This window comes from Bos indicus, chromosome X (genome assembly GCF_029378745.1).
Source record: "Bos indicus isolate NIAB-ARS_2022 breed Sahiwal x Tharparkar chromosome X, NIAB-ARS_B.indTharparkar_mat_pri_1.0, whole genome shotgun sequence".
Classification (NCBI taxonomy): domain Eukaryota; kingdom Metazoa; phylum Chordata; class Mammalia; order Artiodactyla; family Bovidae; genus Bos; species Bos indicus.
The window spans coordinates 142,852,067-142,869,942 of NC_091789.1; the positions used below are offsets into that span (position 1 = coordinate 142,852,067).

Genomic DNA, 17,876 nt, shown 5'->3' on the forward strand with positions numbered 1-17,876 from the left:
CTCCAGCCCTCCTGGGAAAGGCGGCCGCAGCGGGCTGCGCCCACGAGGTCAACGCGCCGGACGCGCGCCGTCTTGGCTCCGGGGACCGGAGAACCTGGGGTGGGCACTGGCGGCGGGGAAGCTCCCTGGCCGCGCCGACTTGGTCACCTTAGCAGAACGCGGTGGCCACCGCGGGCAGGACGTCGGGCCGGAGTCGGGTCTAGAGGGGCAGTGGGCTTGATTCGGGGTGGGGGTGGGGGAGCGAAGCGTGGTGGAAGAGAGATTAAAGCATCGGGGTTATTGCGGGGCCAGGATGAGCAGGTGGCAGCTCTGGAGCACGCCGGTGACAGCGGGCGAGCAGTGGGTGGCGAGGCTGATGGGTCTTTACCAGGGTCGTTAACATCTCATGTCTCAGCTTCCCCCCGTGGTTTTCCAACACCCACAACTGGCGGAGATGCTCCCTCGAGGTCTGTCTTCTCCAACACACTGAAACCTCCCTACAGGTGAGAGTTGTTCTAAGGCCGATACTAGCAGGTACCGACAGAGAGGGGATGCTCAGGACGAATGGCGGATGCTGGGAGACCCTTTCTTGAAGGACAAACCTCTACAAACAGGAAAGATGGTGCTGGGTTTGTTTTCTTTTGAGGAGTGGAAGGCCTTTAGGCACTGTAGAAGACTCATCTGCAAACTGAGGTGGTGGTGAACTGCCAGCCCCCCACACTCCGGGCTCTGTTCTTGCCTCCAAAAATGTACACTTGCCTCCTCCTTCACTGGGCTCCTGATGCACATCCTTCACATTTCAGTCTGGACACGGCCAAGGGAAAACCCCTCCGCCTTCCCTAGACGATGATGCACCCCTCTAGGGATTCCCTCTCAGCCCTCTTGCATTTACTGCCCTGCAGTAGAAGGGCTGTTTACTTGGTAAATGTCTTTAAGACGCTCCACTCCTGAAGTTCGGGAAGGCAGGGCTACAGGGAATGTCATCCAGCTCATCGTTGCATACTCTTGCTTTTATGTCCAACTGCGACCCCCTGGACTGTAGCCCGCCAGGCTTTTCTGTCCATGGGATTTTCCTGGCAAGAATACTGGAGTGGGTTGCTGTTTCCTCCTCCAGGGCATCTTCCTGACCCAGGGATCGAACCTGCATCTCCTACATTGCAGGCAGATGGTTTACCGCTTAGCCATCAGGAAGCCAGGCCTGCCAATGCATACTCTTGGCACACAATGAATAATGATGAATTGGTTGACTAGATTACAGACTTATGAAATAGAGAAGGAAATGGCAACCCACTCCAGTATTCTTGCCTGGAGAATCCCATGGACAGAGGAGGCTGACGGGCTACAGTCCATGGGGTCACAAAAAGCCCCAGCTTAGCAACTAAACAACAACAACAGTTGTTGGGATAATACAGTGGAGAAAGCAGAACTGGAGCTATGATTCCTCTTCAGGTTGTGGTTTATCTGGGATGAGATCTTGACGATGGTGTTCCCCATAAATGGCAGGGGGACCTCTGGGCACAAATAATTGCATGTCATACTTAAGCCATAATTTAATATTAATGTTTTTCTTTTTCTTGCTGGTAAATGGAGATTTCCTCTCCAGACTCTAAGCACTCAGAGCAAAACTTGGATGCTTTCTTTTATTTCTCTCCATTTGTACCCCTTATATCCTTGAGCAATGCCTTTTCCCCTGTCTTCCTAAAAAGTCCAAGAATGCACAAGGCTTCAGGATCCTAAAAGTTACAAATCCCACTAATGGGAGCACCCCCTGGCAGCCCTCATCCAGATTAGGACCCTTAGAGAGGTCTTCATGTCTAATGTGGGTGGAGCATCCTTTTCCTCTTGGGTTAAAGATAAAGAACATGGTGGGCTCTGGGATCTGGTCCTACACTTGTCGGTTCCTAGTTTGTGTCTAACCTTGGACAACTGAGTAGTCTCTCTGGGATGCAGTTTTCATACAATTAAAGTGACAATAATAGTGGCTTCTACCTCAGGGTTGTTTTAGGAATAAATCAGTCTATTCAGTGTATATGCCTTTGTGCATAAGAAGTGGTGGGTCAATGCTTGCTATTAATATCAGGCACTTCATGAACACTTCTCCTTGTCCCGATTCATTCAACATATATTTATTGAGCCTCCTGTGTGCTGGATACTAGACACACAAGGTAGGATACAGATACCCCTGGCCTCAAAGAGGATACATTTCAGGAGAGGCAGAGCAGCATGCAAGCAAATACAAGCCTCGTGGGTAGTCTGATAAAGCTGCCCTGGAAGAGGACAGACACAAGGGCTTACATCTCTTCAGGAGGAGGGGAGTGTCAGAAAAAGCTCCAGACTGGAAGTGCTCTTGTTAAACAATAAACTAAAGATATTAAACATTTTAAGAGCAGAAATCTATTGGAATCTGGCAGCACCACACCAGGTGTGGTTAGGAGTGCTACACTGTCAGGAGCTTCTGAGAGGCTTTCACAGAGATAAGGCAGAAGTAAGGAAAGTGCTGATTGGCTACAGCCTAAAGACCAGTTGGCTGTTTCTGATTGGTTGTCCTTAGCATCCTGATTTCATAACATTGAGGAACTTACTTACAGGCTTAGATTTTGGTTTGCTTACCTAGGCTGCCAAGGCATTAGGCCACCTCAGTCTGATGGCCTCTTTGTTTAATTGATTAAACCTATTCGCCCTTTTGGTCATCCTCTCATGCAGGAGACATTGACTGACAATTTGGTGTTAGTGCCGCTGTCACTCACTCACAGTTAAGTTGCTCTTGTCTCATTGTGAAACTCACAGGTTTTGATGTCAGATCCGTGGAAGATCTGTTTTTGATGTTCATCTCATTTTTCATCTTGTTTCTGTTTCTCCAAGTGCAGTGAGACCACCTGATACACTGCTGATGGCTGTGAACATGCATTTAAGACTATCGAGAGAACACAGCACACCAGGGGCTCTACAATGCTGACTATAGGAGGATAATACCAAGAACCTGAAGTATACACTTTGACCAGGGCCCCCATGAATCAAACCAATTGGTATCAAATATATCAAAAAATGTACTAGAAGGAGCATCAACCTGTTTTAGCCAAGTGGCTTGATTAATTTATTGCATTTGCTCTAATACCAAAGGGGTTGATCCAGGTACAGCAGGAGATATTTTCTATGGCACAGACGACTCCTTATTCAGCCAGCAAGTAATCTATAGCAATTATAGTATCTAAACCACCTTAGCGAGATAGTCTTGGGACTTTGTTATGTCACTATGGCCTTAGCCCCAGATGCATCAATAGTGCTCAGAGTTAAGGGGCATTGTCTTCCCAGTGTTAACAGAGGGAAAATGAAACTAGCAAGAAGGCAAAAGGAATAAAGATTTCATATTGGGGATGAAGATCTTGATCCATGATCTTGGGAGAGCTGTCTCCCTCAAGATGCCATCTGCTTCTGGGGAGGAACCTCCCTAGTCAATTTTACCTCTTCAGCTGGTGTGCAGTTCCAAGGGTCTGGAAGAGCCCGTTTTCAGTGGGGGATGTGTACCCAGGTTCAGGTCCCTAAAGTTTGGCTGCCATCTGAGTAGTGAGAAAGACTTGGTATCGTCCCTTCCAAGGAGGTTCAGGAGTTGTCATTGTTCTCAGTGATTCCAAGTCAGAAGAGTAGGAGAAAAGTGGAAACACTAGTTTGGAGAGTTGTAGCAGGTATTGGAGGAAACTAAAAGAATTCAGGATCCAGTTCAGTTTACAGGTACAGTTGTTTCCTTTCACCTTTATTATTTCTAAGTAGTTTTAATTACATATATTTATTAAAATTCTTGACCCTTAGAATCCTTTATTTCTAGTGAAAACTAAGAAGTAAGCAGTGTGGACTATGATACTAGCATTCTGTGGATTGGCATGTTTATAAATACCTTTCACAATTGCTAGAAGTATATTCTTCCTTTTAGTAATTTTTCAGTGTGGCACAAAACATGTTTCCTGGATAGCATCAAGTATCTTTAGTTCCTCTGCCAAAGAAAGCCAAAAGTGAATAAACCTGTGTTCAGTAATTAATATTTCAGTATTTTATCTTACTTGGAAATGATCTAGATGTTTAATGACTTTCATTTAACTTATCTCATACAACTTTAAGGTTTTAAGTTACCAAGAAGACTTTGGAAACTAATCTTAGGTAAACATATCATAAGGTATGATTATTGTTGAAAAGTACACTTTTAAACTATTACTTACATCTCCTTAATTTACTTCTTTTCAACAATTATGTTTACTCATGAAAATTTCATGAGACATTGAACAGCCAGCCATCATCTTAAGTTACCATTCTTGCTGACAAAACAGAGATTACATAATTTTACTTTACATTTACATAATTTAACTTTAGTTAACTCTGGTAGAATAAAAATGTTCAACTTAATACTGATTAGTCTAAAGAGATGCCTGTTTTAATTAAACCAACACAGTTAAACTAGGTTTCATTTACCAAAGATTATGCTAGACCATGTGAACTTGAAAAACATTTGGGTTGGTTTCTATATTTCTTAGCACACACTTGATCTATATAAATGTTTGTTTTTTCAGCCTATTAGAGTTCTTTACAAATTAATTTTGGCTATAATATCCAAAGGTAGGAAAATATCACACATCTATCACATACATAAATATACAGACAGATGCAGAGATCTTATAGGCTTTGTTTAACATTTTTAGCCACGGGATACATACAATAAGGCAAAACTCACTAGTTTATAAAAGAATGGTTGGATCTAAAGTGCATATCAGGTAGACAGAATAAGTTAAGGTTACTTGCTCAGATGACTTATTTTTTTACTGATATTAGTGGGGAAAAGTTTTAAGATCCTTCGTCCACTCACTCTCCAAATACCTGCTGTTGCTGCTGCTTTTTCTTCTTTTTTCCTGATAAGCATGACTTCTCTGAAGTTTGCATTTCATGAGATGCCTCTGGGTTCCTAGAGAAAACTAGGTAAAACATCATTTACATTTCACAGCTATCCCTGGGAGGGAAAGGATCGATAGCCAATGTGTTTTCCTGCCCTTGTGAATTTGGAAAGGAAAGGACAACATGAAATTTCCCCTTCCTCTCACCCATGCTCCACAGATCCGGGAGATCTGACCTTGTTAAGAACTGTTACCCTTTGCAAGGCTCCTGCCAGTTTTCCCATAATGCTGTCTGCAGGATTCCAAGCAAGTGGAGCGTCCCAGTGGGTCTCATCCTGGTCACTAGAAACCATAGAGGAGGAAAAGTAACTCTCTCTCGACCCTTCATAGTGAGTGCCTGGCTGAGACCCTTTTCTCTAGGGTCTTGTAACTGGATAAGGTCATCTCAGGTGGTTAAAAGTTCTCCACTGCGGCCACTGTAACTCAAGATTATCTTTGGTAAAATTAACTTCATTTTTAAAAATTTGTATTTATTAATTTTAAATTTCTTGGCTGTGCCACCAGGCAGGTGAGATCTTCGTTTCCCTGCAAGGGATCAAACCCTCGCCACCCCTGCACTGGAAACTGAATCCCAACTCCTGGGCCAGCAGGGAAGTGTCCAGTAAGGTTGATTTCAAGACAACATTTTATTAACCTGAGGCCTCATACCAGACCCGGTCAAGTTTCTAGGTCAAACCCAGTCGGTCCTGATGGTGAGTTGCATGACAATGTGAATGTACATAGGGCCACTGAACTTTAGTTAAATATGGTTAAAATAGTATGTTTTATATTATGTGACTTTTAACCCCAATTGAAAACATTAAAACAAAAACAGTCCATCCTGCACCAGGTTTCTGGTTTCTGTTCATAAGTTGAACCCAGTCCGTCCCCAGACCCATTTCACTTTCTAAGTTGGAACTGGTTTGTCCCTGGACCCGGTCCAGTTTCTGATTTGGACCCAGTTCTTTGCTGGACCCAGTTCGCCATCAGACCTCATTCGGTTTCTAAGTCAGACCTGGTCTGTCCTGGCCCCGTTTTTAAGGTGGACACAGTTTGTCCCTGGACTCAGTTCAGTTTCTAAGTTGGATCCAGTCTGATTCTGAGCAGTTTCTGGACCCAATGTGAGAAAAGAAACGTGTGAAGGTCCAGGCTCTGAGAGGGACTCGCCCGTCACCTCGGGAGGTGAGTGGACCGCCCATCAAGTGACTTCATAGGTACCTGTTGGCTCACTGCTCCTGGGGGCTCTCGGGGCTTCTTTGGTTCCCTGTCCTGATACCAGAGCTGTTAAAAGGTAAACTGAGGCATATTAAAAATTCGTAGAGTTTCTAAGCAAAATCAGCTAGAACTGGGCAGCACCAAACCGGTGTGATAAGGGGTGTGCTGCTGACAGGAAGTGCGGGGGCTGTGGGAGGCTTTTTAAAAATTTATTTAATTTTAATTTATTCTTTAATTGGAGCGAAATTGCTTTGTAATGTGTTGGTTTCTGCCGTACAACAGCGCAATTCAGCCATAATTATAGATCTATCATCTCCCTCTTGCGGGAGTGGGTGTGAGGGCTTTTATAGCGAAAAGGCATAATCAAAATAAGGAAATTATTGATGGGATGTAGTTTCAAGCCTTGGCTGCTTGGTATTAGTTGTCCTTAGGTTTCAATTTGGTAACCTTGAGGCATTTACAGGCTTAGATCCTGCTTTTGATTTGCTTATATAGGCCTCCAAGGGGTTAGAGTCACCTCTATCTAATGGCCTCCTTGTTTAATTAATTCAATACGTTTATAAGGTATCTTCCTCCTTTTCCAGGTTTTGGGTTTCGCTTTTTTTGTTTGTTTCGTTTTTGGCAGGGCATTAGAGGATTAAGATAGCCATCAAATATCTTCTAACAGAATTTTTTAAAAATGTCTTAATAGGTCATCTAGATTGAGCTGCAGAGATCCCTTCTCTTGGCTGTAGCAAGGTATGTCCACGTGCCAAATTTATGCATTGTTCACACTTGGCCTTTGGCTGGGCCAGGTGCGTGGCTGCTAGCAGAGCCTCAGTTTTGTGCAGGTCTTTGCCTCCCAAATCCTCAGAGAATCATCCCGCTTCCCTCCTCCCCCCCACTACTGAAAGAGATGGATATGATATAAATTCTCCTTTTACTCACTGGGTTTTATTATCTGGGCGGGAGTGTCGATTAAATGCTGCAGTCGGTCTTCCTCCATACTCTGAGAATGAAGGCAAAACCTTAGGGCGGGGTCACTCAACTGGGTCCCTGATACCTTTTTGCGTGTGACTCCCCGAAATTATCCAGCCCTGCTGCCTGACTCCAGGCTTCTTGTTATGCTGTAGACTGGTGCAGCTGAAACTATCCTGATCACGCCTCTTCTGCAATTGCAGACAGTTAAGTTTTTGGCACCTAGCATGATCTTTGTATTCATTGTAATGTTATTGCTGAAATGCCCCCCAAGCCCCGGACTGAGAATGTATTAAAAAAAAAAAAAGGCATAAAGACATAACTGATGGTGAATTTAAGTAGTCCTTCAGTGTATTCAGGGTTAAATAGACTTTGTGAATGAAGGGTAACAACCGTTTATGATACAGTTGCAACTGAGATTTGCTCTTTTAAGTTTGGAGAAAAATTTGAATGCATATCTGGAACAGCCTGTGGCCTTAATACTTTTGATGTTGAAACTTTTTCATTATTTTTGTCTCTAGTGATATGCAGACTTACATTCTAAGAATGTGTTTTGTGGTTAAGGAATATTCTGATACAAACTTGTAGTGACTCTTTTACAAAAGTGGCAATGCGTCTTAATTCTTAATCCCTAAGTGCTGCTTGTCAGGTCAAGTGGGGAATGACCTTTGCTTCTTGGCTCCCACCCTTGGTGTTTCGAATGATATAGAAATGTCCTTCCAAGGTGAAATCCAGCTCTTTACATGTGGTTTCATTATGAAGAGTTCCAGAGTGACACTGTCAATGACTGCCAGCCAAAACTCACCAGGAATACACTTTTTCAGCTTAAGTGGAACCAGTTTATCTCTTTCCTTCAGTCTGGGAGAAGGTACACTGTGGGGAGCCTTGTTAGAGAACTTGGGCTTATGTTGAGTGATCTGGGGAGTGATTAAGGAAGTGGAGCTTCGTTCTCCGGTTCGACGCTGTCTGGAAGAGGGGATCATACGACTGGGTATTTGAATACATCTTAACTGGGAGGGGGATCCAACTGAGGCTGAAGCTGTAACTGACAAAGACACAGCCGTCACTTCTTTGGATGAATAGGGACTGTTTTGTATTTTGTGTTTGGACAGTATTTGAATTTTGTCTGTTCAGGCATGATTACAGAGTGGGTGTCTTAGTGACCAAGGTCCCTAAACTGGCCTTTTCTGCTATTCTGTGACATTGTTTAAGGTCAGTAGGAGAACAACCAGGCCCAGTTGTGAAGTCCTGACCAGTTCCTAGGTGTCAAAAGCTGCTTTTCTTCTTTTTATTTTTCCTCAGTGGCTAAGGTTTACTGGGGCTTCCCAGGTGGCTCAGTGGTAAAGAATCCACCTGCCAATGCAGGAGACAGGGTTCAATCCATGGGTCGGGAAAATCCCCTGGAGGAGAAAATTGTAACCAGCTCCTGTATGCGGTCTCATAGAGTTGGGCACGACTGAAGCGACTTAGCAGCAGCAGCAGCCAGTATTCTTGCCTGGAAAATGCCGGATAGAGGAGCCTGATGGGCTACGGTCCATGGGGTCACAAAGAGTTGGTCATGACTGAGTGACTAAGCACACAAGCACAAGATTTATTGAGTGTTTCTGCTGTGGTAGGCATGGTACTAAGTACTTTACACTTCAGACTGCATCATCCCCACCACCTTATGAGATGGTATTCTGATTATACTTATTGAATCGATATAGAAACTGGGACCTGCATAGGTAACTGGCCTGTCCGAGGTTGGGGTGTGAGTTCAGCCAGATGCCAGAGCCCATAGTGCTCTTAACCACTCCTTCCCAGAAAACCATAATACTGTGCTTGGGCAATCAGACTTAAGTCAAGGTCACTTTATAAATAATAAGGCTACTAATATATATGAGGTCTAGCTTGAATTTGAAACAAAGCACAAGTATGAAAAAACATAACAGCAGCACATCTGTATTAGGAAGCCTTTTAAAATTATGCTGTATAATGATACTTATTGACATGGAAAATTATTAATGGTATAGTAACAACAAGGAGAAGGCAATGGCACCCCACTCCAGTACTCTTGCCTGGAAAATCCATGGACGGAGGAGCCTGGTGGGCTGCAGTCCATGGGGTCACTAAGAGTCAGACACGACTGAGCGACTTCACTTTCACTTTTTACTTTCATGCATTGGAGAAGGAAATGGCAACCCACTCCAGTATTCTTGCCTGGAGAATCCCAGGGACAGAGGAGCCTAATGGGCTGCTGTCTATGGGGTCGCACAGAGTCAGACACAACTGAAGCGACTTAGCAGCAGCAGCAGCAGCTGCAGCAACAACAAAAAGCATTGCAGAAGGAATTTGGATTTCTCCTCACCCAAGGAGCTTTTTAAACCTGCAGTTTAGACCCCCTGTGACAAAATACTGATGGTGGGCCTCCAGCATCTGTGCACCCAAGAATTCAAACTCTTATTGAACAGGTTAAGCCTAGTGTTTTGAGGGGTTAACTGAGGCAGGTATTTGTCAGGCTTTCCTGTTGTGTGATCAAGAACATTCATGGCCAACACCCAGCTTACATTTGGGTTCTGATGATTTCAGAGCTGTGGAACATGGCTGTTTAACATTCTCTATGGACTTTACCCTTCTACAAGGTAGGTACAATTTTTGTTTTTCTGGCCACACCACATGTCATGCAGGAATTTAGTTCCCTGACCAGGGATCGAACCTGGTCCCCCTGCAGTGGAAGTGCTGAGTCATAACCTTTGGACCGCCAGAGATGTTCCCCAAGATAGGTACTATTTTCTCCACTTATAAACAATAAAACCAAGGCTCAGTGACCTTTAGGGACTTGGCCAAGGTGGCACGTCAGTAAACCTGTCTTCCACTCTGATTGCAGTTCCCATGTCCTGCTACTTTCTCAGTTTACTTGTTAACTTCCCATTGAGTTTTACAAGCTTTGAAAAAGGCTTGCAAAAGTCTAAAGAAGTTTTAAATGTCTCTGTCTTTATGCCGCCATGTAATCTCTGCTCTCTGCACCTGTGACATATCAAATTAGGGCTTGCATAGGGAATATTATTTGCATGAAAAAGGACCCTGAGCTTACAGTCATAGAATCATTTCAGTCTTCAGGATATTGAGTCATACCAACTACAATAGCCAGATTATGAGTCTCCTTACAGTTAGAATTTCAGAGAAATTTACAGAAAATAGTTTTATACGAGGGCCAAAATATCAAATCAGGTTTTCTTAATTTGACCTAATAATGAGAGTCTCCAAATGCCAAGACCTCTGAAATATTAAAACCTAATTGAAGTTTGCATAAAAATTTCAACAGAAGCATTGAATGTTTTATCTCAAATTTGTTTTACTTAAGGCTCATGTGATGTTTCTGAGTAAAATAACTATATTCTTGACTAATTTCAATAAAATGACAGTGTTATAAATAATAAAATCTGCTTCTGTTAATTATATATTGTGAATTGGTGAATCTTGACTGGGGAACAGAATTCATATAAGCTATAAATTTTGCTGTTAACCATATTCTGAAACTTATTAGTTTTTTGATCATTTAAATGTTCACATTCCAATCAGTGGATCTAGAAGAAAAGCAGTGTTCTTTGGTTTTATCATGTTTGAAAAATGACCCTTTAGTCCCTGTAATTAATTTGTTTTTTAGATGTTTGGAGAGAACATGGTAAAGAGAATTGAGATACAGTAAATATTTATTATTAGCTTTAATCATGGCTATAGGTTTACTTCCCCTTTCCTTGAATCTGTGAGTATTGTTTATAAGATGTCATGTTGACATTGTTTTTAAGACTCTAAGGAAGAAACTACCATATGAGTATATGATGAATGGATCATGAAAAAAGTGGCATAATCATCAGATTAAAAATCATTGGCCTAGATTATCCTGCATTATACTAAAAATGGAAACTTTGGGCTCAAACGTAACTGAAAATTATTTTCATATTTTATTTTTCAGAGATTAATTACTATAACTATGATATTTAAAAGAACATTCAAAATTCTAAGGATGTACAGTGACACATAGGATTCAGCCTCCAAGCTCTGTCTATGTACACAATACTCTCCAATGAGGATTATCATTCACAATGATGATTCTGAGGTATTGTCAGATCTGTTTCCATGCTATCCAAAAGGTTGGATTCTTGGCATCACTGTCATGTAAATTGTGTGACAGTGACTGTATCTGGTTAGCCTCACAGGATTTGCCATATTCCTTATTCTGGTAAAAGGTCTCTCTTTTTAGTCACAGGCTGGGCACATGGTCAGGGTTGACCCAATGTAGTATTATCTCATCTCCCCACCAAGGTATTAGGCAAAAAAACAGTCATCTCAGTTGTTGTTCAGAGCCAAATAAAATCGTTCCCTGTTCTTTCTTGGTACTTGGACACAGAGAGAAAGCAACTAGACTGGGACTGGGGCGACATCTTCCCCACCTGATGGAGAGGCTGATCTTCATAACAGTGTACAAAGCTAATTCATAAAGAGAAGCAGAAACAAGTTGAAATCCTGGTGGGTAAAGTGTCCTGATTATGATGTTTCCGGAATTCTCAGATTCTGCAGTTTTTTCCTGTGATAGCTGGGTAGCTCACTCAATCTAAGGCAATGCATTCTGTTTTCTTTAATCTGGGTTTTCAGATGGGTTTCTGTTACTTGCAACCAAGAGTCCTAATGAACATAACAGTCAACATGCTAAGAACTTGCTGATGTGGCCATTATTTTATATGTAGCAAAGGTGGAAAAGTGAGCCAAGTTATTTAAGACACAGTTTTTAACAGAGTTTGAAATTAATATGAAGGATTTATTCCACAAACCTTGAACCAAATTTTGTTTTTCATTTTATTAGCATCCACTTAAAGTTTTAATAATGAAAAATAAGTATTAGCTGTAATGAGTATTCTAATCTCACCTTGGGTTTGCAAATGCTTTTCTGAGTGTGGTAACACTCAGTCCTGACTTGTGCATGCTGTTATGTAATTGTTGGTATGTTGCAGGAGGAGACTAGAAAGGATGATGAAAGACCAGTTCTCAAGTAGGAACAGAAAGATGCAAAAGGGGCTGAAATGTGAAACTGATGCTGCTTTTCTTTACTCAATACTTGGTTTCCATTGGAAGAAAACAGTAACTAGTGAATCTGATTCTCAGAAGGGCTGTAACTTACAGCTGGTGAAGTTGCACAGACAAGATATGAATTATTTTGTGGCTATATAAACATGTTACTAAAAAGAGATTGGACTCTGATTAATGCATTAGATGGTCAGATCTGCAACCCTAGTTCTTCATGGTGGTATTTCCCCAGATGGCCACATCAGCCCCACTGATGGGGCCAGCTGGTGACCTGCAAAATCATGACTCCAGACACTTTACTCCCACGTGTCAGAGTCCTGTTTCTAAACTGCCTGCTTGCCCTGTACCTATGGAGTACCCAAAGTATCTCAAATGTAACAAGTTCAAGGGAAACTCGACCTTTCTTCCTAAACTTCTGCTGTGAATCTTAGTGGCTAAATCACCATCCACCCTCTTAGTCAAATCATATACCTGAATACCAACTGTTAACTTTTCCCCCTCACCCAGTCATTCAATTCTACTTTCTAAGTAGCCCTTCAAATTTGTAGTTATTCATGACACCCTCTTCCTCTCAGCTCCCTCAGTAATCATACACCAAGTCCTAGCGCTTAAATAGCTATCCAATGTATATCTTTTATTCCATCTGAGCTGCTGCCACCCTCATTTGAGCCACTGTCATCTCTTCCTGTGTAATGGGACCTCCTTGACAACTCCTATGTATCTTCAGGGCCTTGCACAATTTCAAGTAAACCATCATTTCTCCAAAAATGCCTGTCAACTGAACTAATCAGTTGGTCAGTTAATTAGTGAATGTTCAGCCTTCAAAGGTCTCAGAACTTGGCATTGTTCTTGGTATATCTCAATTGCTCCAGAATTGCTTGTTGAATAAAAGAAAAAAGAATCTTTAGCCTTCAAAAGTCATCTTGATCTCAATTTAATTTAAATTGAGAATGTGTAATAGAATATTACTCAGCCATAAAAAAGGATGAGAATTTGCCATTTGCAAAAGCATGGATGGACCTGGAGGGTATTATGCTTAGTGAATTAAGTCAGACAGAGAACAATGAGTACTATATCTTGTCACTTATATGTGGGATCTAAAAGATAAACAGATGACTATAACAAAACAGATCGTAGATATAGACAGCAAACTAGTGGTGACCAGTAGGAAGAGGGGCAAGATAAGGGTAGGGGATTAAGAGGTATAAGCTACCATGTATAAGATAGGCGAGATACAAAGATGTACAGCACAGGGAATATAGCCAATATTTTATAATAACTTTAAATAGAGTATAATCCATAAAAGTGTTGAATTACTATATTGTACACCCGAGACTAATACAATGATGTAAATTAACTATACTTTAATAAAAATTTTAAAATGTGGATAAACAACATTAATAGCTTTGATAGAAACCCAAGTCTATATATTTTTATTTTCCTTTTATTTCTCAAAATGTAATAAAAAGGGAAGGCCTAAGCAAGAAAATACAGATAGACAGATTTTAGTAAAAGTTACATTGATACTCAAAATGGAAATCACATCCCGGAAATTTATCAAGTAGTAACTGTTCATTAGGAAAAACAAATTCAAAGTTACATTTTATTTTCAAAAAAAGAGGAATCGAGTCTTAAATGAAGCAGGCTACCCAGGTAATGAATATTACAGATGTGAGGATTAAAAAATCATTGCAGAAAAAAAGGAACGTAGAACACTGCTGCTGCTGCTAAGTCGCTTCAGTCATGTCCGACCCTGTGTGACCCCATACATGGCAGTCCACCAGGCTCCGCCGTCCCTGGGATTCTCCAGGCAAGAACACTGGAGTGGTTCGCCATTTCCTTCTCCAACGCATGAAAGTGAAAAGTGAAAGTGAAGTCGCTCAGTCATGTCCGACTCTTCGTGACCCCATGGACTGCAGTCCACCAGGCTCCTCCATCCATGGGATTTTCCAGGCAAGAGTACTGGAGTAGGGTGCCATTGCCTTCTCCGGTAGAACATTGCACTTAGCAGTAAATTTGGAAAGCTCTTCCTCTGAGATGGAGAATGACACAAAAATGCCCATTATACCTCACTCCTATTCAGTACTGAGGTACTCGCTAGAGCAATAAGGCAAGTAAAGAAGTGAAAGAAAACGTTTGAAAAGGGAAAAATGAAGTTTTCATTATTTTCGAATGACACTTATCTATGTAAAAAAAAAAAAAAGAACAAAACTAACGTTCCATCAGTATTTAAGCTATAAGAATTATTTAATGAATACATTTACTAAGGTTACTACAACTATGTGCCAGCAATAAGCAAAAATGAAATTTAAAATACCATTTACAGTAGCATAAGAAAAGCCCAATACCTAGAATAGAATCTAATAAAAGGTACAAAAAACACACAGTTGTAGCCACGGGTTCCAGGAAACAAACTCACTCAGAAGGACAATGCAGATAGTGGAGTGAAGTTTATTACACTGGAGGGCCCAAGGCAGAGTCTCCTCTTGGCCAAGGACCCTGACCATATAAGGTATACCCTACGTGTACATGCACAAACCCACCTCCCCAAATTCCCCGACAATCAAAGTTAACCCATGATTCATATGCCTTAAGCCTAGGTAGTTAACAGTGGACTGTTATCAATAGGCCTGTGGTCATACCCCAATAAGCATAATAGAATGTATGATTCTATTCGGTTACACAGATAATTAGGGTATTCTTTTAGCAATGGAGAGCCCTGGGGCTCTTCCTTCCAGGGTCCTGGTTTTCCAGTTGGTATGTCGTTTCCATAGATACTGGGCATATAGCTCAAAGTCCACAGTCTGGCCCAAGATGGAGTCCTGCTTTCAAGATAGAGCCTGTTCTGTTTCCTCCTTCAACACCATTATTAAGATAAACAGACCTAAATAAATGGAGGACTATATCGTGTTTATATATTGGGAGATTCAATATTATAATTTAGTTCTCCCCAAATTGATCTATAGATTCATAAATACAGTGTACTCCTAGCAGTGTTTTAAAAAGTTGACAAGTGGATTCTAAAATGTACATGGAAATGAAAAGGACTAGAAACAGTCAAGAATATTTTGAAGAATAAGAAAAAACCTAGAGGAATTAGAAGATATTGGATATCATGACTTATTATAAACCTACAGTATTTAAGAGACTGTGGAATTATGTAAGAATAGACAAGCAGACGAATAGAGAGTCCACTGAGAGACCCCCACATGTCACTTGAATTATGTAAAAACAGTTGTTTCAGTGTGGTGGAGCAAGGATGGTCTTTCTAATAAATGATGCTGAGTCAACTGTATGTTCATATGAAATAGGTATCTTGATCCCCTAACTCAGCCATCTGCAAAACCAATCTCAGGTGGATTGTAGGCACACATGTGAAAGGTAAAAACAATAAAATAGAAGAAATCTTAGGAAATTTTCTTCACGACTTTGGAGGTAGCAAAATGCTTTTAAACATAAAGGGCACTAATTAAAAAGAAAAAAGTGTACTACATTGAAATTAAGAACTCTTGTTCATTAAAGGGCAGCATAAAAATAGTGAAAAAAATGTGGTCACAGTGTGGGAGAGGATATTTGCAAAGTGAGTGACTTCAGCAGGGGCATGCAAATTACCAAGATTTTATCATATGCCTGCAAGTTCTTTAAATGGAAATGACCCATGGCTGATTCTTGTCAATGTATGGCAACAACCACCCCAATATTGTAAAGTAGTTCAGTTCACTTCAGTCGTGTCTGACTCTTTGTGACCCCATGGACCGCAGCACACCAGGCCTCCCTGTGCATCACCAACTGCCAGAGTCCACCCAAACCCATGTCCATTGAGTTGGTGATGCTATCCAACCATTTCATCCTCTGTCGTACCCTTCTCCTCCTGCCCTCAATTGTTCTCAGCATCAGGGTCTTTTCAAATAAGTCAGTTCTTCGCATCAGGTGGCCAAAGTATTGGATTGCTATTGCTGCTGCTGCTGCTGCTAACAGTCGTGTCTGACTCTGTGCGACCCCAGAGACAGTGAAAAGTGAAAGTGAAGTCGCTCAGGTGTGTCCGACTCCCAGCGACCCCATGGACTGCAGCCCACCAGGCTCCTCCATCCATGGGACTTTCCAGGCAAGAGTACTGGAGTGGGGTGCCATTGCCTTCTCCCAGTATTGGATTAGCCTCCAATTAAAATAAATAAATTAAAAAAAATTTTTTTTAATGGAAATGACAGATAATACCAAGTTTTGGCAAGGCTATGGAGCAACTGGGACTCTCATACCTTGCAGGTGGGACTATAAATTGAAACAACTACTTTTGCAAATTGTTTGGAAGGCTTCAGTAAAGTTTAACATGCAGTACCCTATGACCCAGCTATTGTATTCCTGACTCTATGCCCTCCAGAAATGCATACATAAGTTTACCAAAAGACAAGAAGGTTCATAGTTGTTGTTCAGTCACTAAGTCATATCCGACTCTGTGACCCCATGAACTGCAGCAGACCAGGCTTCCCTGTCCTTCGCCATCTCCCAGGAGTTTGCTCAAACTCAAGTCCATTGAGTTGGTGATGCCATCCAACCATCTCATCCTCTGTCACCCCCTTCTCCTCTGACCCTCAGTCTTGTAATAGCACCTAGACTATCAGCTATACAAATATTCAATTGTAGACTGGATACATAAATTGTAATATATTAATAAAATAAAATACATCACAGAGAACAAACAATAAAGGTGAATCTTTCAAGGATATGATCATTTTTCTACTTTAAAAAATTGAATTATAATTAATTTGTAATATTGTGTTAGTTTTAGGTGTTTGGCAAAGTGATTCAGCTATGTGTATATATATGTATATAATTTTCCATTGTAGGTTATTACAAGAAATTGAATATAATTCCCTGTGCTGCCAAGTCGCTTCAGTCGTGTTTGACTCTGTGCGACCCCATAGATGGCAGCCCACCAGGCTCCCCCATCCCTGGGATTCTCCAAGCAAGAACACTGGGGTGGGTTGCCATTTCCTTCTCCAATGCATGAAAGTGAAAGTGAAAGTGAAGTCGCTCAGTCGTGTCTGACTCTTAGCAACCCCATGGACTGCAGCCCACCAGGCTCCTCCATCCATGGGATTTTCCAGGCAGGAGTACTGGAGTGGGGTGCCATTGCCTTCTCCTATAATTCCCTGTGCTACATAGTAAATACTTGTTGCTTATGTATTTCATATATAGTAGTTTATATTGTTAATCCCAAACTTCTAATTTTTCCTTCCTTCTTTCCCCTTCAGTAACTGTAAGTTTATTTTCTATATTTGTGAGTCTCTTTGTTTTGTATATAGATTCATTTGTATTATTCTTTAGATATCAGATGTAAGTGATATCATATAATATTTTCTCTTTGACTTGACTTGACTTAGTATGATATTCTCCAGGTCCATCCATGTTGCTACACATAGCAATAGTTCATTCGTTTTTTATGGCCAAATAGCATTCCATTGTGTGTATACTCACCACATCTTCTTAAACCAGTCAACTGTTTTTGGGCACTTGGGTTGTTTTCCTGTCTTGGCTGTGGTAAATAGTGCTACTATGAACATTGGGGTGCATGTATCTTTTTTAATTAGAGTTGTCATCTTTTCTGGATTGGGGGTGGGATTGTGGGATCATGTGATAGCTCTATTTCTAGTTTTTTAAGGAAACTCTGAGCTGTTCTCCGTAGTGGCTGCATCAATTTACATTCCCACCAACAGTGTAGAAGAGTTCCCTTTTCTCCACACACTA

The 17,876-nt window shown here is 41.4% G+C and overlaps 1 long non-coding RNA gene across 1 annotated transcript; it reads left to right on the top strand.

Moving 5' to 3' along the window:
- Nucleotides 1–258: 258 nt before the first annotated feature.
- On the top strand, nt 259–16,810 carry LOC139180878 (uncharacterized). The gene is made up of 3 exons (XR_011565091.1): nt 259–6,848; nt 9,636–9,688; nt 11,458–16,810. It is a non-coding gene; the product is annotated as an uncharacterized lncRNA (long non-coding RNA).
- Nucleotides 16,811–17,876: the final 1,066 nt, after the last annotated feature.